The 20,572-nt window shown below is 41.7% G+C and overlaps 1 protein-coding gene across 5 annotated transcripts in view; it reads left to right on the top strand.

Annotated features, from left to right (window-relative positions):
- CMKLR2 (chemerin chemokine-like receptor 2) overlaps positions 1-20,572 on the top strand; it is a 45,346-nt gene that overhangs the window by 1,865 nt on the left and 22,909 nt on the right. The window contains exons 2-5 of one of the 5 annotated variants that reach the window (XM_084643117.1): positions 3,365-3,518; positions 5,584-6,494; positions 11,041-11,157; positions 13,690-13,781. The gene's annotated coding sequence lies outside the window, so the exon portion shown is untranslated. Of the gene's footprint in view, positions 1-3,364; positions 3,519-5,054; positions 6,495-11,040; positions 11,158-13,689; positions 13,782-20,572 lie in introns of those variants that run through there. The other 4 variants (XM_084643118.1, XM_084643115.1, XM_084643116.1 and 1 more) reach the window with 4 other exon arrangements.

The raw sequence follows: 20,572 nt of genomic DNA, 5'->3' as shown, positions 1-20,572 counted from the left end.
AAACCTTTTAAAATCTGGTCCTTTCTTACAAAAAAGTTACATTCCTGCATAGCATCCAAGTCAAACATCAGTTTTTGTGTATCTTGTGTTATGTCTGGATTTATAACCATGCTAACATGGGAGATACAGTACTCGCATTTGCAATGTTTAGCCATACATTGTTTCCAACCATGATTTTATTGCGAGTCTCATGATATTTTCTGTTCTTCTTCACCCGCCTCTAGAGTCAAGTGATTACATGAGAATTTCAGCTTTCTTTTAAAAAATAATTAGTTTCTAGTCCTTGTGGTTGTGGAAGGAAACTTGAAAGTGTGACCTGACTGTAGACTTAAAGGCTCAACAAATAGAAGGCAAATAAACCCCCCAAATATGTATGCTTTTGATCAATTTTTTTCAATCTCACTCATGATGTTTGGATGCTTGGGGTTGGCAATACTAAAATTTCTACTTTCTAAGAAATACGCTGAGCACTTACCCTCTAAAACACATAATTTCTTTACACCATCTGAAGAAAGATTAGGACATAAAGACATTTCTGTCATTGTCCTTTTAGCAATCAACAAAGAGCTTGTTTTTCATTAAGTATCATATCTGCCCCATCAAACCTTATCACAGATGAAGGTCCCATTTTGACTTAATGGCTGAATTATAGCTAAGACTGTTCATGTTATATGGAAGAGCATGAATGGTTAAAAATAGTAAACTCAATGCTTATCTGATGTTCTATTTATTTTAACCTTTAGGGTTTTTTAATTAGTTTCATACTCCTTTGAGTGACCAGCTATTGCATCTTTCCCCCTTGCAGTCTCTTCCTGGCATTGGGTCAATATTTTTAGTGTGTGTCCTCATATTTTATGGTAGTAAGGCCAAATGCAAACAATGTCAAAGCCCAAGCCTTTACCTATGAAGACATCTGTCAAGGCTGATTCCCCACTCTGGCACTTCTGAGTGCAGAAGGTGGGGTGCCCAGCAGGATCCTAAAAATTAATACTGGCCACTCCAGGCTTGTATTAAACTCCCAAAGTTACAGCTTCTCTCTGACCTTGGATGGGTAGATGCTGCCACCAACCAAATGCAAAACCCCTTGGAATCCAGGAAGGCATACTTGGGATTTCTTTCCTGTGTGGTACCCTCAAGCCTTTTCACCCCTGGGGAAGAACTGGGAGAGAAAACAAAGGAAATTAGCTGTTTCCCCCAGCTAATTAAACAACATATGCACAAATCTTGAGGTTGGACACCAAAAATCCAATCCTGTTCTTAAAAAAGGTAAATTGTATTAAAAACAAAAAGAAAGAAAATACATCTGGAACTTGGGCCTTTGCTAGATTTAAAAAACCCAATTACAAAAATTAAACATCAAATATAACCTTCTTGAGGTCCAGCTTAAAGGTTACACGCAAAACAAAAAGCATTTGCAAAAAGAAAAGGCGTAGTTGTTTCACTTTAGAGACTAACCAATTTATTAGAGCATAAGCTTTCGTGAGCTACAGCTCACTTCATCGGATGCTTATGCTCAAATAAATTGGTTAGTCTCTAAGGTGCCACCAAGTACTCCTTTTCTTTTTGCGAATACAGACTAACATGGCTGCTACTCTGAAAAAAAGCATTTGGGGTTAGCACAGAGGAATCCACAAGCCAATCAGAAATAAACCTAATCGTGTCTTTCTAGACATTTTCTGATTTATGAGTAGGTTTTAGGTATGATCTGATAATTTCCATACCTGACAAAAAGCTTTTTACAGCATAGTCCCAGCCTTGTCTTTGCTCTGTCCCCTCTCTCTTGAGAACAACAACAGAACAGACAAAGGGAAATTTTTCCCAATTTTAAAAAGTTCTAGCCTTCCCATTGGCTCTTTTGGTCAGGTGCCCACTCCTTTCCTTTTACCTGTGGACTTTTTAACCCTTGACAGGTAAAGCAAGTGGAGAACAGCTACTAAGAGGGATTTTATAGCTAACTGGCTTGCTGGGTGCCCACAGAAGGGAGCTACTGCACCCCACTCCCCTTCATTTATCAACACATCTGTAAATACAGGTTTGGATTCTGCAGTGTGATCCATCTAACTGCACCCTTGTGCACATGTGAAGCCACATTGAAAGTGCCATACTATGGGAAATCTTGCAGAGCAAATTTAGGAATGTGTACTCAGGATTGAAGTAATACAGAAAATTATACAGTAAAATAGCATAGGATTTTTTTTAAAGGGGGATGCTTCATTGTTTTTCCTTTTACGCTAGTGGCTGACCCAGGCTGTCATAAAGTCGTCTGAAAAAAAGTCAAAAATGGGTAAAAACTTAAAAAGTGGATGGTAACAGATCATGAGTCCCAGTGATGACAGAACCTCATGATATTCTAAACAAAAAGAGCTCCCAACCATGCTTGTAGCTGTTCCCATCACTTCATACTGACTCAAAAGACATTCTCAGGTTTCAGAGCGACACACGGAGTGACAATCCTAGAATCATATTGTATAGATATACATGCACATGCACGGGTACGTATATATATGAGCAGCAAAAGTGGAAGAAAATGCTAGGATGTATGAAGGTTTGGATGGAAAATAATACTGAAAAACATTGCAACACCATTATATAAATCACTGGTATAACCTCACCCTAAGTACTGAGTTCAGATCTGGCCACCCCAGCTGAAAAAATATGTAACAGAAATAGGGATGGAAAGAAGGATGATGAAAATCGGAGGTGTGGAAAAGATTCATATAATGGGAACTGTTTGGTCGGAGAGGAAATATTATAGAGAAATATAAAATAATGAATGGTAAAGAGAAGGAAAAGCAGGCATTCCTATATACCCTTACTTACACAATACAAGAATAAGGGAACATTCAATGAAATATTGAAAAGTATTAAAGCAACAAATTTAAATCAATTTTACACCACATATAGTTAACCTATGGAGCTTACTGCCTATTGAGTCTAAGAACTCAGCAGGATTCAGAAAAGTCTCAGGACAGCAGACAATGGTTAAAAGAAAGAAAAGAGATACAAACCTGATACAACCTTGTTTCCATTTTTAACTTGTTTTAACTCAGCTGTGTTTTACTATGTTCCACTAGAGGGCTATCTGATCACCTGTATTCTTACATACAAAGTCAGTACCCTGTAAGAGGTGGGGCAATTTCTTACTTTGTTTTCATAGGTAGAATATTGTTAATCTTGGCCCAAGTCAAAAGAAAGAGTTAATTATTACATGTATTCTTAATTTGAAATTGTTACTAAATTTGTTCAAATTGTCCCATATACTGCCACAATATAGAGCTTTTTAAAGCAAAGCTTATCTAGCCCAAACCTGTGATCACAGACACAATTCTAATTGTGTTGTGTTTTTATTTAACTTTTTTTTCAGTCACACTACAGCATCAGCTGGAGAGCCAGCCCTAACTTTGAATCTCCTTTGGTGAATTAACCTCTTCAGAGAACTCCAAAGATGTAATTATGTGGAGTCAATGCAAATTTTGCAGTTGATTTAAGGGGGAAATTGGAACTGGGCCTCAAAATAGGTAAGCATCCCTCCCTTCTCTCACATCCATGTTAGTTGTTCTGAATCATACAGTAAAAGCTGTGTTATCCAGCAGTTTACCAACCAGAAAGCTCTAGAAACCAGCATTTCTGATATCCATTAAAAGTCCAGTTGGTGTGGGGCTGGCAGGCTCCCTATCTGGCTCCGTGTGGCTCCCCAAAAGTGGCAACATGTCCCTGCTGCTCCTAGACCGAGGAATGGCCAAGGGGGCTCCGAGCTCTGCCCCCACCCCCTGGCTCCGCAGCTCCCATTGGCCTGGAACCATAGCCAATGGGAGCTGCAAGGGTGGCACCTGTGGGCGGAGGCAGCATGCAGAACCGCCTGGCTGTGCCTCCACCTAGGAGCAGCAGGGACATGTTGCCTCTTCCAGAGAGTCACCCAATGTGAGCACCACCCAGATCTGGCACCCCGAAACCCCTCCTGTGTCCCAACACCCTGCCCCGAGACCCTCCCGCACCCAAACTCCCTCCCAGAGCCTGTGCCCTGCACCTCTTCCTGCACCCCAACCCCCAGTCCTGAGCCCCCCTCCTGCACCCAAACTCCCTCCCTCCACTGGTAAGTATAACTCTTAGTTAACTGGAATTTTAATGGTCCCTCCCATCCCCACAACATGCCGAATAACAAAGCTTTTACTGTATTATGTTTCTTATTGTTTCTAGTGTAAATGTCATGAAATTTTCCTCACATCTGAAGCCAAGCCAGCTCTTTTACTCTCTGTTATCTTGTGAGTAATTTTGAAGCAAAAAACAAAATTTCCCCCTCAAGAAAAAAGCAGGAATAGAGAAGTTCTGTTTTTTCTCCAACAACAAAACTTAATTACAGGATAAAAATGCTGATAAGCCAAACTACTAGCCTTTGTAAGAGAAAAGACATTTTTCATTTAGAAAATGTAGGGACTTTTGCACCTGGGCAAACCGGAAGATGGTGAAAAGAACTTTTGAACAAAAATGTATTTATTTGACTGGTAGTTTTCAGCTTTTCCCCTGCTGTTCAAAGAAACTACTGTATGAACTTGACCTCTTGATTTTTGATTCTGCAATAAAGTCATAAACCTCTGTCATATCATAGGTTGGTATTGTATTTAGGATCCTGGACTGGGACTCAGAAGATCTGAGTTCATTTTCTGGCTTCGACACAGGCTGTGTGACTTTGGTCAAGTTCACTTAATCTGTGTGTCAGTTTTTTTTCCCCCTGTAAAAGGAGGATAATTGCACTTTCCTACCTCACAAGGGTGTATTGAGTGAAGTACTGCAGTAGTGGGGGCCATGTAACTAGAGAGAAGTATCAAATAACTTAGTCATGTAACAGTCAATTGCCTTAGAAACATTTGAGATGTCAAAATGGTCCAATCCTGTGGGCAGAATTCTCATTTACTTCACAACTGGGCCCAAAATCAGCATTATAAATTCCCTGCAGAATAAAATGCAGATATAGAAGACTGACTAAGAAGTTTAAAAAAATTTGATGTATTCCTCACCCTCATCTAATTTCTGGTCAGTCCACATTATTTTTCAGACTTCTGTTTTCTTCAGTCCTCTTTGAAGCCTGGCAAATGTCATGAAAGTTTACCAGGTTAAACTCAAGATCTATTCATCAGTATTTTGCCATGAGGATTTGGCGGGGGAGTGGAATTCTATTAAAAAATTGGGATAGGCAAATGTTGAATCAAATTTTTCAAGATAAACCATCGTACTTCAGGATCAAACATTTTCTACCCTGTACTGATCACTCTTAAGCAAAGATTTTAAATATATTTATTGAATCCATTGGTTGTCTCATGTGACTAATTTTGGAACATGAGGTCTTTCTCCAGTAGATCCCTGTTTTAAATCAGGACTGTGTCAACAGAGGGCTGAGCTTAATCTCTGATGGCTGTCCAGTGGCCTGAGTGAAATGTATTGGCAGTTTCAGCCCACTTTCTCGATAGTATGCAGTTTGTACACAGCTGCCCCGAGAGGGAAGGTATTCAGAATCTTTCATATAGCACTCAAATAATATGGCTATTGGCTACTTACTGTGATGTTGTCATCCATGTTTTTGGACAGTCAAATCACATGAATGGATAGTCAACATTCCAAAGCTTTAGCCTCCATTTAGACTTTGTACTGAGAACATGAGAGAGGAGTAGAGCACAGCATGGGAGTCTCTTCATCCAGCAAAAGTGGAGTTCAGATTGTGCAAAGCCACAATTTCTTATGGCAACTCAATATTAAGCTCTTTTGCATGTAGAGGACAGATGTCCAAAGCCACAAAAAGCCTTCCTAGCACTCCATCCTTTGTCATTTTCCACTCAAATCATTTCAGCAATATCATCTTTAAAAAGATGGAAGTAAATTTCTTGTTGTAGGAAGTAAGCAAAAGCCTAATGGGAAGAAATTGTCTCAAGTAAAATTGTCCTCCATTTTGCTCACTTTGAATTAGTAAGAAGAAATTGTTCTGCATTTATTCTTTACTGATTGTGTTATTGATTGTTTTTAGAAGGGTAGACGTTTATAGCTGTAATTATTTACTGTTTGATGTGAATGAAGAATGCATGATAATTAATTGAGAATGGACAGCTAGGCCAGATGGTCAAGAAGGGAGTGGAGGAGTCGAGAGCCACCAACTTTCACCTGCATGACAGATTGACGACCCTAAAGCAAAGGCATACACCCCAAGGCCAAGATAAAGAGTGAAGCCAGAGGGACGAGATAGGAAACAACTGCAGATAACTCCCAGTAACAACCCAAATAATGCTGATGGAAGCAACCTTGAACAGCTCCTGTGTAACACAGCAAGTTCCAGAGGACTTGTATGGGAACTTATTACTATAAAAGAAGGATGTATTGTCATGGGACTTTTGGTTCGCTCTGCATCAACATCGGAGCTTTGAACACGTTCGACAGAGCCCAGCTCCCCATCCCTCGGGTGTAGTTTCAGCTGGCCACTAGAACTGACCGAGCAACACTAAGGACTGGTAACTATAAGATCCAGCTGCAGAACCTTGTGTGTGTGTGTGTGTGAATGGAAGCATATTCTGATTTTAATGCTTAAATTGTACTCTCAATAAATGCAGTGTATTGCCTTATCCCCTTTAAAAGATTCCATGTGCTTCTTATAAGCATAACAAGGAGACTGGTAGTATACTCCCAGCCTAGAGCTGAAGTTGATAAGTTTAGAGACAGCTACTTAAATAGTGTGTACAGGAAATGGTTCCCATCCTAATCTCTTTATCCATGTGAAATGACCCTACTGGGAGCTGAATTTAAGGCATGCAGTCAGATTATTGATATGTGCTTAAAAAATAGTAAGGGATTGATTGGAACCTTTGTCCCTTTTGATATGTCTTGAGTGGAATTAGAGCTGACAAAGTACTGGGGTGACCTGTATTGGACAGAGAATTTCAAGGGTTTTCCCTGAATTGGAGAAATGTCTATCAGAATGCAGCTTACTTCCTGCATGACATTAAGCTGAACAACAACAAATCATATTGTTTTCTTCCATCCTCAGTGCATTGCATATGCTTCCCCATTTAGCTGTTTGGTATGAAAGATAAAAATGTCCCCAAAGATTTCTTGTCATACAAAGGGGGCCAAATCCTGGAGTCCTTATTCAGACAAAACTTTTCAGACTCAGTGGAAAGAAGTAAGAACTGAATACAATTTAAGAAAGAACTTCAGCCATCATTTACCATGATCTCTTGATAAGAAGCATGGAGTGCAATTCTGCTCTCACTCTAGTCATTCTAAATCTAATACTTGTCCATAGAAGTCAATGCATTTACTCCTGATTCACAGCAGCATAGCTGAGAAACAGAATCGTAATTTACTTATACTCCTCTCATCTATGTGCCTGCTGCGGTCCATGGTGGGCTAATTCTCTGCTGGTATATACTGTCATAGTTTCAGTGACTTTAGTGGATCCATGCCACTTCACACCAGCTGAAAAAGATTACTAATACATATTGAGGCTTCCATGTAGGAGGAGTGCAGATTGGTGAAATACTTGGTGAAACAATTGTAGTTGGCATGCCCATTTGCTAATTCTTGATATCTCCATGGTTCTTTCTGAAACTACTTTTCCGTACACCAGTATCCCACTGCATTGGTGGAGGCAGAACCCCCATTGTGTGAAAAGCATTCTTACTAGACCACGATCTTGTCAGCTTGGTTATTTGTATTCATTAGATAACAACGGTTAGTCTCTGATATTTGACAAAATAACAGAGAAGTAGTTTATTACATGCATAAGTTCAAGAATCTTGGACTGAACAGTGATTGGATTGCCAGTCACAGAGTGATTCTGGCATCTCGTTCCTATTTTGCTATTATACTACTAAAGAATGGAAATATCTGTGATCTGAAAGGTCTGTATTGAAACCATTTCCAAATATTTGTGAACACTGAAAAAAATCATAAACATCAATGAAAAATTCATGGGAAACTGGACATTTCTCACAAGTAACTTTTCCATGTCATATCTGTCATTGCCCGATGCACCCTTTTCTTTCCCTCTCATCTAAGTTGCATGCTAAAATTGATGATTTAACTGAATAGAGCAGGCCATGAATTCATTCCCTGAGGTGGCAGAGATTTAACTAAGAGCAGAGCCGGTCATGAACTATGCCACCTATTATATTTTAGATTAGTTGTTCTTTTATAGTAATGTCTGTGGAAAAATCTTAATATTTTATTAAAACCATCTGAGGGATTTAGTTTAGCCACATAATCTTCCGTTCATTTTATTGAAAAATATTTTTTGTCTGTATTACTGTAGTGCCTAGGAGCTGTTGTGCTAACTTCAAGGGAATAAGTAGGCCCAGAGAGTCAAAGGTGTTAATGTGACCCAGTCTCTGTACAACACTAAACAGTTAAATATGGTTTTGAGTAGAGACCTCTAGTTGTTTAGTCCTTTGGCAAACATACCATTAAAAATCCTTTTAATCTTTTTATTAAAGATACGGAAAAGGGGCAGAACAATTAAAGCACTTGAAATGAAAAGTATTAAGGCTTTCATTTTAACAATAGCCTTTATTTCCTTTTGCTGTCTGACAGCTTTTGAGATGGTAATAGCTCTCCTTTTGGGGGGGAAAGAAGTTAGGTGAAGTGGGCGGAGCTGTTAAAGTTCTATCCCATTCCCTTGAAAACAGAACAAAAGAAGCATGCACATGGGGGGAGAGAAAAGAAGAGCAAAGATTGAAAACACAGGTTCCATCTCTGGTGCTGTCTCTTACTTGCAACCTCACTTCAGGAGAATCACAGGCCCAGCACATGGTCTGATTAGGCACTCAGAGACCGGCAAACTCGCACCAGCCGTGGGCTGTTCAGGGCATTCCTTTTATTGGCCTTTCTACAGGACTACAACAGTATTGCAAAATATATAGTCATGGCTGGCTGAGCCAGGTGCTTATTTTTTCTTCCTTTTGTATTTTCTCCCCATCGTGTTATAGGTGACTGGAAAATTTTATAAACTTTTTTCTACTTTCCCACAGTTGAGCTCACAATTGGGGTAGGCATGTTAGACCCCCATTATTACAACAAAGCCCTAGTCATGGACCCCATTATGTTAGGGGCTGTACAAACATGAGGCTAAAACTCTAGACTGCTTTGAAAAATCCCACCAAACCATATCAGAGGGCATATATATAGAGAGAGAGAGAGAGAGAGAGAGAACTTTATTTATAAGTGTGTGTGTTTGATCTGAAAAGTCAACTTACATCATCTAGAGAGTTAATTGTAGCTTCTGCAACATATTAGATTTAAAAACACCCATAATTCTAATACTGACGTGGGTGGAAGGGAGTGGACCTGCCTAAATGACCCTTAACATTCCATTAAGCAGATGTTTTAGATTAAACGTGTCATTGGACCATGCCAAAGATGGTGTCACTCAGATAGTTGCCGAGTAGGGCACATAAAGAACAGTTAAGCACTAGTAAATACGTCTGCTTTATTCAGAGAGCTGACCTGAAGTAGTAATTTGCTTCATTTCTCAGAAAGAGGATATTATCCTATTCCAGGTTATCAGATAGTTAACGTCTACCTTTCCAGGGTGGCTATCAGTCAAGAACCAACATCCAAATTCTTAGGACAGTAGAACAGACATTGCAGGAGTCATAAAGCAGCACAGAGATTTTAAAAATAATTTGTTTTATTGTCTTGCATGGCTAAAATTAGCCCTGCAAAAATGAAGCAAATTTTTAAAAGGATTCAGTTCATAAAGATAAGAGTTTAGATTTAAATTCATTGGACCAAATCCATTCCTGGTACAAATGAATTGATTTAATCTCCATTGAATTTGGCAGTTGGTGTGCTTTAATTTAGAAAATATTATGTGAGTTTTTGCAAATAAGAATCAGCATTTCCCTAAAATCAGTAACCCCCACAATGGGAAAAAATTGTTAGGACTACCTGAGAATAGTTTGTGTTCCTGATGCGTAACCATTTTACCCGACTTCTCAACTATAATCTGTACTTTGGCTGACACTCATTAAGTATCTCCTTCAGAAGGGTTGTTTCTCTGTGCATCTTAGCTCCCATATGTCTTCTGTGCTGCATTTTATTTTGAAATGTGTAATAAATAAAATGATTTTTTTTTAAACCAAAGCATTGATGGTGCCATTATAACTCATTTGCCTTTCAATATAACCATCTTATTCACTATGGAACAGCCCAGGATCTGTAATTTGCATGAAAATAATCCCCTTTGTCTTTTCCTCATCACATAGAACCCAAAGTATTTCTCTCCCTTCCAAAAAATTTCCATGAGTTGTGTTGCTCATGAATGCATTTAATTGATCAAAATAGTCCTGGCATAATGCCACTTTACTATTATGTATAATAAAAGCCCCAAAGCCTCATTAACTGATCCTGCTTCTCCAAAGAAACACAAACGACATGGCAAAGTAAAAGAACTTCCCAGCAATAACAGGAGAGGACAAGAAAGCAACTGAAGAACGGGGCTTTTCATTAACTTTGTTTTAAACTGTTATAACATTATCTAATAGTCACACTGTAGAAATGCTAGCAGCAGTTAATGAGTTGCATGAAACCATAATGAAATGCCCAAATAGTGCAGATTCACTATGCCTTTCTCACTAGGTCTGGATACAGAAAGGAAATAAAACGCAAGTAAAGCCTTGGGGCCCAGTCCTATACTCACTGGGCTCTTGAGATTTCAGCTGAAGTCAATGGAAGTTATAGACGGTGAAGATGCTTGTTTACCTCTAAATGGATCCCAAGAAACCCCAGACTGTGAATAAAATGATTGTACTCCGCCAGAAACAGGGCCAAATTCTGTCCTCACACACACTGATTATTTTGCTTCCAAGGTGTCAAATGAGGACACATCCTATGTGTTTGGATATACTGTGCCAAATCTGGCTATTGCATGGCAGTGAGTTCTAAGTACGGGCAAATATCCCTTTGATTTCAAGTGATATGATGGAAAATCTGAGTATATTGGATCATTATTTTAAAAAAAAATCCTCTTTTCTTTTAATGTTTGTATACTCTTAACTACAGGCTGGATCCTTAACTGTATTGTGCACCCGCTCAATACAGTGGTTGGGAAAATGACTGTAAACCACCTTTACTCCTCCTTTGATCTTGGAGGTAGATGGGGACCAAATCACACTCCAGGTACATATTAAAGCCATGGTGGATCAATTCAAAATCAGTGATTTAAATCTTTGATTTAAAATCGTAATTTAAACTAACAAGCAGGAAACCTTGAACTAAAATAATCAAATTTAATTGTGTTTTGCATTTATACTTTGTAGTTATTTTCCTAAAGAAAGGTTAATTCTCATTGGTTGGTTGGTTGGTAACCATTAATACATGTTGACTGGCAACTAAATTAAAAAAAAATTAAATGCTTAATATGCTTAAATAATTAAAAATTAATTATGCTTAAATAATTAAAAATTAAAATTAAATTTAGCCTTTATACTAAATTTGGTGCTTCTTTTTGCTAAGCAGGAAGATATAGTGTATCTATATACATTTATTTAAGCAATTATAGAGCTTAACGTAGATTTATTCAGATTCTTAGTTTTTACCTTTTTTATTATGTTAGGAAACGGTGGATAATATATTTCATATTTACTAGATGGTGATTAATTTACTTACAATTTGTATCAAGCTCTATTTTAATGAAAATTCAAATCAAATTACAACACATAAAAACAGCATTTAATTTTTTATTAAACAAAACTACTCTAACTGTGCTGAATACATAAGAGAAAAAGTTTATGAAATCATGTTTTGCATTTAAAACTAACTGATACATTAAACAAAGGAAATAGTATCTGTAGTTAGTGAATTGAACTGATTGTTTCTGGTCACCTTGTCAAGATTTTAGAACTAGTAGATCTCATCCATTCACATCTAGTTTTTATTCAAAGATTGGAAGAGAAAACAAGCTTTCCAGTACTTCCAACTCCCAGGCAGTTTCTTAACTCTGAATGAACTAGTCACTGAACTGAACTAGCTGAATAAATTGAAATGAAGAAAATATGCTCTCTGCACCTACAGAAGAGGTGTCAGCTGTCAAAAACTGGTTTAGTAAACTCTGATTCCAGGTGCTTAGCCAGCAACTTCCACCAGTTCAGTGGTTTAATTTTGAAACTTGGCTGAAAACAAGTACTGCTTAATATTTTTAAATTTTAATTTAAATGATGTTAATAGATTACTAGTTTAGGCCTTAGCATAGGTTATCTATTCCAAAATTAATTTTAAATAGATTTTTTAAAAACTCCAATTTAAATATATTTTTTAAAATCTGATTTTATCTACCTTGACTAGAGCAGTCACAGGGCTGCTCTAACTTATGCTGACTGAAACAGTATTGCACTCTGACATACCCCAGAATGTTTCCTACCCTGACAACACTGGCTTTACACCAGCCAAGGTTTCCCTTATACTGGGAGAATCTTCAGTTGTCTGATTAAGGCAGCTTTAAGTCCCCAGTTGCACTGCTGAAGCAGCACAGAGGGAATTGGAGCAGGACCAAGAATCTGGCCCTTGAACTATATGCCTTACAATAACCAAATTTGGCATTGTACCCCACAGACATGCTATGTGCCACTCCAAGCAGAATACTGAAGAGATCTGCTACACAACTAGACCTATATTTTCCCATTCAAACACTTCCAGAATAAGAGAACGCCTATTAAAGGAGGCACATCTACAAGGCACATCTATCGTTGACTTCACAGAGAAAGGAGGAAATGTTTCAATGACACAGAGGGTGCAACTAAAGGAGCCAAATCCTGAAGTCCTTATTTCTTATTCGTTTCTTTCTCAAGTAGAATTCCCATTACCCCGTGGGAGTTTTGCCTGAGTAAGGAGAGATTAAGAAATAAAAAAGGGCTTCAAGATGTGTCCCAGTATTAATGCTAATATTAACAGGAAGCGTCTACTGGTGAGTTGTGTTTGGGTGTTTTTGTGTAACAATAGGAGGCCTGGTCCTCAGCTGGTGTCAAGTGGGATTGCACACTGACTTTTAATTATGCCATCTAGCTCTTATAAAACCCAGCACTTTTCACCAATAGATCTTAAAGTGCTTTACAAAGAAGCTCAGTATAATTTTGCCTATTTTACAGATGGGGAAACTAAGCCACAGGGAGGTGAAGTGATTTGCCCAAAGTCACCCAGCAGGCCAGTGACAGAGTCAGGAAAAGAACCCAGCTCACCTGAGTCCCCTCCTGGTGGTCTATCTACCAGAACATGCTGCCTACCAGTTGAGGATTTGACCTGTGGTATCTGTTGGCTTCATGCATCTCAGACACAAAGAAAAAAAACTATTTTCAGTAAATAACTAGAATGTATGATTTAACCTCATTGTAGTGCTTTTCTGCTCATTTAAAATTATTTTCTATGAACCAAAATGCACACCAAAGACATACTGTGCAATCCGTCCATTGCATATCAGAAAACAGCATGTGTTACTTAACATTCCCTTATGAATGCTACACATGCAACTATTTCCATTCAACAACAACTCCCTCTGCTTCCCTGCAGACAGTGACCTAAAGTGATTCATTCATATGGCTAGAATTTATTTTTGGTGGGATGCTGGGTTTATAAAGACAGCCAATATTTCTAAACAAGTCCAGAAGTCTGGAAATGTTTTCCAATTTCCTCTTGCTAAACACTGTTATTCCATTTTAGGGAAGTCAGTCTGAACTCTGCACTTCAGTCTTCCTTCAGCTGTGGAGGTTACATCCATCACAGAGGTATTTTCTTCCAACAGAAGCAAATTGGTATGTGGATTTATCTGTTTGTTTATTTTAACTGTCTTGAGCTAATGAGTTTTCCAGCAATATGATTCCTGAAGACAAACAAGCAACATGGGAGGACACCTGCTGACTAAAAAGGTTTCTCTGAAGAAAGGGCTTGATTCTCATTTACACTAAGGTTAGCTTTGCACTACTCTGGCAGCATCAAGGAATCTGAAAGTGGGAGTGAGTTACATTTTTAATAGCTTTCTACTAAAGTTCATTTACACCCCTCTAAGTCCCATTTATGCTGCCAGAGTGGTGCAATGTAACCTTAAGGTAAACAGGAATCAGGATCAGTCTCTCTCTGTCTGTGCTTTGTGTTTTGACTTTAATGAGTTAGAATTGTTTAGGGATTGCACAAATTTGCCACATCTCTAAACCAATTCCAACCTCACTGGAAATAAGCATAGGGGGTCTGACCCAAAGCCCCCTGAAGTGAACAGAATCTTTCTACTGACAGTATGAGCCTGATCCAAAGGCTTATTGAAGAGGTAATTCTAGAAAAGAAATCAAGAATCCTCATGAGCTCAGGTAATCGATTAATAAGATCATTCCATACATCAGAATTGGGAAGTAATTAGTAATGAGCAAAGTCCTGTCCTGCTCTGGTGAAGTGACCAAGAAAATGTGTGCAGCAGGGCAGCGGACAGTGAAAGACAAATTGGACTTGTGCCTGTTAGTGTCATTATACAGTAGTACAGGATAGGATTCACTTCTATATTTGCAGTAACCACAGAATTGTCATGCATAGCTTTTCTAAGTGAAATCTAATAAAAACAAAAATTTCACAAAATCAATTATATTTAACTTAAACTCCTTCCAGAATCCTATTAACTGAATCTCTGAACTAAGCATGTAAACAAAGGAAACAAGAAGTTTTATAAACTCTGTACAGGAGAATTTATTTTTTAAATAAAAAATTATATTGTTGAATAACTTTTGAAAATTATTGCAATAGTTTACATCTTTTAGGGGAGAGGAGAGAGATCATCAGGCTAAAGGAAGAAAATGGACACACCAAATTTGGAAAACTGTAGCACATTGTCTAAACTCTATAGGTCAAATCCTGCAGGCTGGACTCAGCCCTTAGGTTTCAATGAGGTCGCTCATGCTTACATACCTTGCTAAATAAAGGCTTGAGAATTCACAGAAATGTAGGACTAGAATGCACCTTGAGAGGTCATCTGGTATTCTAGTCCATCTCCCCTGCACTGAGGTAGGATTAAGTATACCTGGACCATTGTAAATACTTAATCATTTGCTCAGGATTTAAATTACTTTGATTAGCTAACTTCATTATTGTTTCACCTGTCTTAAAATAGGAAGTGCAAGCCTCTGATAACCTGCTCTAAATCTATCCAGTGTCACTTCTACACAACTGTAAATCTCCACCAGCCTAATTCCCCCTCCTCCACATAAGTCAGGGAAGGGCAGACAGGGAACAGCTCCTATCAAAGATACTGTGAGCACGTAAGAGAAAACCGGGAGTGAGGGAGCTGTCTGCAGGAGATTAGAAGCCGGGAGCACACTTACTAAATGAGCCAACCGGAGACGCCTGGTGCAGGGAAGAAACCCTTAGGACTGTGGTCCCCAAACTGTGGGGTATGCCCCCCTACAGGGTGCTGAGAAACATCCCTAGCCCCAGCCCAAGCTTTGGGACCCTTACCCCTGTCCGCCCTGGCTCCAGAGTGGGGCACTGGATGGGGCAAGGGGGGCACAACCCTCAAAGTTTGGAGACCACTGCTCTAGGAGCTCATTCGTGACAAAAGAGTTGAAGGAATTCTGCAGGGAAAGGGACTGACTGGGAGAATGTCCAAGGGAGTCCACTTGAGCAGGGCAGCTAGTGCCGGATACAGATTAGGACAGATTTCTGGGGACTCTGTAAATTATTGGAGAATTTTTTTTTTTGTTGGGTTGTTTTTTTGGAGCTTTGTGAATAAAGAAAACCAGACTCCCAAGAAGGCCTGTGATTGAAAGGAGAAAGACTGTGTGGGGTTTGTTTAAGGAGCCCTGAAGAAGAAGAAAACAGAGGTGGGGCACTGCAAAGGCTCCTCTGGCCATGAGGGGGCACTCAGGTGGTGGCCACCCCAATACACCTGGCACCTGAGCAGGGACTTTTAGCATCCCCTTCTCCAAGAGGGTCCATGGAGGAAGTCTTGTGATTAATGATACAGCAGCAACAGGCAGAGAAGGAGCAAAATCATCTGCTCCAGGTCTTACTAGCCACCCAGCAGCACACACAGGAGGCCTAACTAGCTGAACAGGAACAGAATTGGCAGTTCCAGGCCAAGATGGCTGGACTGCTTGTGCTAGGTTAGCTGGGTGCTCCTACAAGGGTGTTCCCTGCTGAGGCTCTCCCAGGACCCACCCTGACCAAGCTACCTCTACTGACCCAGGAGCCTTCCTGACATCTGAGTGGGTGGCAGCCACCAGGGCCTGGGAGAGAAGCCTCTCCACTCACCCTTTTAGCTACATGGGGAGGCTAGGGTTGCCAACTTTCTAATCGCACAAAACCAAAGACCCTAGCCCCTCCCATCCCCCCGTGGCCATGCCCCTGCCCCGCGGCCCTGCCCCCCGCTCACTACATTTCCCCCTCCCTCGGTGGCTTGCTCAATGCTCTCCCCCACCCTCACTCACTTTCACTGGGTTGGGGCAGGGGGTTGAGGTGCATGAGGGGGTGAGGGCTCTAACTGGGGTTGTGGGCTCTGGGGTGGGGCCAGAAATGAGGGGTTGAGGGTGTGGGAGGAAGCTGTGGCTTGAGGCAGGGGTTGGGGTGCAGGGAGATGAAGGCTCTGTCTGGGGGTGTGGGCTCTGGGGATGAGGGGCTTGGGGTGCAGGAGAGAACTCCAAGCTGGTGGGTGGGGCACAGGCTTATTTCTGGCCAGGACTGTCCCTACAGGGATGCGGGGCCCATGACATAGGGGCCGATTTCTAATCTGCCGGGGGCTGCTTCCCCCTCTGGCTCCGCCAAGACCCCAGCCCCACTCCACCCCTTTCCCACTCCCATGCCCAGTTCCACCCCCTCTCTCGAGCACCCTGCGCCCTCACTCCTCTGCCCTCTCCCCCAGCACCTTCTAACATCACAAAACATCTGATCTGCAGTTGGCGGCTGAGAGGGTGGGGGAGGTGCTGATCAGTGGGCCCTGCCGACAGGCGGGAGGTTCTGGTAGGGGGAGTTCCTCCTTGCCCCCGCCTGCCCACCAGCTGCTCACCTCCTCATTCACTCCTCACCCCGCTCGCCTGCCCACCTCACCTCCCCATCATCTGATCACCCTGGGGGGGGCCTAAGCTGCTTGCAGGGCCCTGCGTACAGATGAAGCCCAATCTTACTCTACCCTGAAGGTGGCCATATTGGATTAGCTTGGACTCATTCCAAAAATCTATGATAGGAAGTTTCATGAGGAACCATTTCTAAAAAGGGGCTGTCATCCAGCGGCTCCGCAACTTGGCCACTCACTGGCTGACCCCATGGGTGACCTGATGGATTGCATTGTTTTGGAATGGCATTTAAAAATTCTTCCCATAGCAGTATGAGCTTAGGGTTTGTCAGTTCTGCCCCATTAACCATCGCAGAGGCTGTAGAAACGACAGAGCGGTTTCTAGAGGCGGAAGCTTCAGGTGTTAGGATCATACCCTTAACCCTCTCCCCACCCTGCAATAACGCAAGGGTTGTTTGCATTGCTCCAGGTTTCGGCACCCCAGGAATGAGGAGGTGCCCTTGGTATTGGGCCCCCCTCAAGGGACAGAGCCTCTACCTTCCTGGAGATCTCCAGTCAGAGGCGCTTTGAGACCCCAGGATCCAAGCAGGCCTTTGTTGACCATTCAAGAGGGGCCGATCATATGTCATTGCTGTAGGCAGCTGGAACATAGGCAGTGAGAGTGTCCTATGATGGAGTGTGACTATCTAGGGTGTCACTTTGGCAGGTAGGGTAAGACCTCAAGAAATGCCTTAAGACCCTTCCAGGTTCCCATCTAGATAGAACCACACTGGGTCCTGGGAGCAGTACTGTCCTAGAAGTTTCACGCTCAAGAACATCCTATCCTGTAGGAGTAGGAAACTCCTGGACTGTGAAACGTGGTATTGGTCCTCAAGAAGGAATGCTGGGCAGTGAAGCCCGGCACTGCTATCTGTGTTGGACTCCCTTTTTCCTTGTCACTGACTAGGCGGTGCTCTGATGGCTCCAGATGATGTGAGATTCAAATGCCTGGGTTACCCATTGGTACCCTGCCCTTTTATTTTCCTGGACAGCGTTGTCCCAGCAAGAGCCACCAGACTTCAGACCTTCTGTCCAGGACAGACAAAGATGGTGAGCCAGGTGGTGAGTACTCTGACAGGCCACTCAGAGTGGTGAGGGGTATGTGAGAGCAAAGGGAGTGAGGGAGCCTGCCTGACTTGAAGAACTAGAGCAGGCTTGCTAAATGAGCCAACTAGAGACACCTGGTGCAGGAAAGGAGCCTCTGGCAGCTGGTTCCTTACAAGACCTGAAGCAGTTGGGGAGGGAGACTGTGGATTCTTGGGGACTGTGTGAGTGATTAGGGAAATGCCTTTTTTGTTTGCATTTGCTTTTTTGAGCTTTGTAAATAAAGAAAACCAGACCCCCCCAACGGGCTGTGATTGAAGGAGAAAAACAAATCCCACATAGTCTTAGGAGCCCTGAAGAATCAGGTGCAAAGCACTGCAAAGGCACCCATGGGATGCTTTGGTGGTGGCCACCCTATTACACAGTGCTTAAAGTGGGGGAAGGGGAGGGCTTGCAATGGGCCAAAGACCTGCTGAGGGGTGGACTTTAAGCATTGTCTTACTAAAGCTTCTGCTCTGAGGTTCAGAGATTCCCTGTCTGTCACCCCCACATACCCACACACCTTTTTCAGACCACTTTAAGCACCAGTTACTGTAGTTTTGAGGCTTCTGTAGCCAGCATGGAGTGGCCTCTAGTGTCACTCTTTGGCCTGGGAGGTAGGGTTCCTTCCTTCCTCCTTTTCAAGCTTGGCACTGCAGCTGAGAGGATTTGGTCCTGAGAGGCTGAATTCTGTAACTGGATCCAAATAGGTGGGCAACTGAAGTCAGTCAGGTTCTTGCCGTACATTTCCTCCCAGTTCTAGAACTGGTAGGGACTTTTAATCACTAATGACGATCTTCGTGACTAAGATGCTGACTAGTATAGATTCTCCTTTTTACTCTGCACTGTTGCTTCTGATCTGACAAGCTAATGAATAATTTCTGGGATGCTATTAACTACTATTTTAGGAAACTCATATGTCAGCTAGCTAGCTTGATTCAAAGAGGTGAAGTTATAATTGTCCTTGCTAATAATAAAATCTTTGTCTTCATGCATTCCCTTCTGCCTATGCCAACAGATTTTCCACCTGGATTTCTAGATCTGTTATTACTCTTGTTTTCACCTAAAGAATGGGGATGTTCTATATCTCCAGACAATGCTGACCTACTGTTTACAGAGTGCAGGTTTCAGAATAGCAGCCGTGTTAGTCTGTATTCACAAAAAGAAAAGGAGTACTTGTGGCACCTTAGAGACTAACTAAGTAGCTCACGAAAACTTATGCTCAAATAAATTGGTTAGTCTCTAAGGTGCCACAAGTCCTCCTTTTCTGTTTACAGAGTGGTATTCTGTGTACTGCTCTTGGTAGAAGCCTGTTTATTCATTACACAATACGGAATCTGTGCCAACAGCTTAGCCATGTGTTTCTCGTTCTAATGAACAGATACCTGGCTGATTTTCACTCACTGGCTCCAAGAGCATGTTGTTTTAAATCCAGTCACTCAGAAGCTAACAAATTCACAACAGTGCAGGGCTACATTATGGCTGCCCCGTGCACTGTACTAAAGGGAGAAGAGGGTGGAAGGCAAGGCCTTCTCCTTTGGCATCCTGCAACACAGCAATATGAAAGAACCACAGCTGGCACAGTGTTTACTGACTACATCACAGGCCTAACTCCATATATACACTACTGCTACGGTTGCCACCTCTGAGGTACAAAAATCAGGACTTGCGGGATGATTCTGAGTCCATAAAACTGGACAGCTGGCAGTGCATATTGAACATCCTTGCAGATATTCCAGGACAGCTACCTCAAAAAAGGGACAGTCATTGGAAAATCTGGACAGCTGACAACCCTATGCTCTGACACAGCTCTGGTGGCTTCTGCAACAGAAGACAGTGAGGGTCACTAGGGGGCTCAAACTATTTTAAAGAGCTATTATTCCATTCCTATAATTATATACCCTCAGCACTGTCCGCAGCATGCCCCCTTTGCTGGGGCACATGCAGGGTGGCAGGAAGCATAAGATCCCACATCAGCCCTAGGATGCTCCTGTACTGGGAGAATTCTCCCCTGTCTAGTTACAGCTCCAATACAGCCCCTTAACACCACCAGACTGGCATATGGAGGCTTTACTTTACTGCACTAAGATCCCTCAAACAAAATGACCAGTTCTAACTCAGATGTAACTTTTCTCCAGCGATGGGGCTCACAGGGATGCCAATGACACCAGTTCTTGCAGCTCAGGCTAGCAAAGTTGACTCAGTTGCAGGTAAATCCAGTCTCAGGCACTGCAGCTCTCTGCCATCCCCATCAGCAGCAATGGGTCCAAAAGGGTTGCAATGCCCTCGTAGCTCATTCCCCCCAGAGTCGCCATCTTTCCTTCTTTGTCTGCCTTCGACTTCTCGCTGAACCTGCTTCCCCCTCCCTCTCTTCTGCAGGACTCATCTGCCACACCAGTCAGCTCCTGGTCAAACAAGTTATTCCCAACTACC

The sequence above is a fragment of the Lepidochelys olivacea genome (genome assembly GCF_965140295.1).
Source record: "Lepidochelys olivacea isolate rLepOli2 genome assembly, chromosome: 11".
In the NCBI taxonomy this organism is placed as follows: domain Eukaryota; kingdom Metazoa; phylum Chordata; order Testudines; family Cheloniidae; genus Lepidochelys; species Lepidochelys olivacea.
Note: the sequence above shows the minus strand (reverse complement) of the source record. Positions and strands in the feature narration are given on the sequence as shown.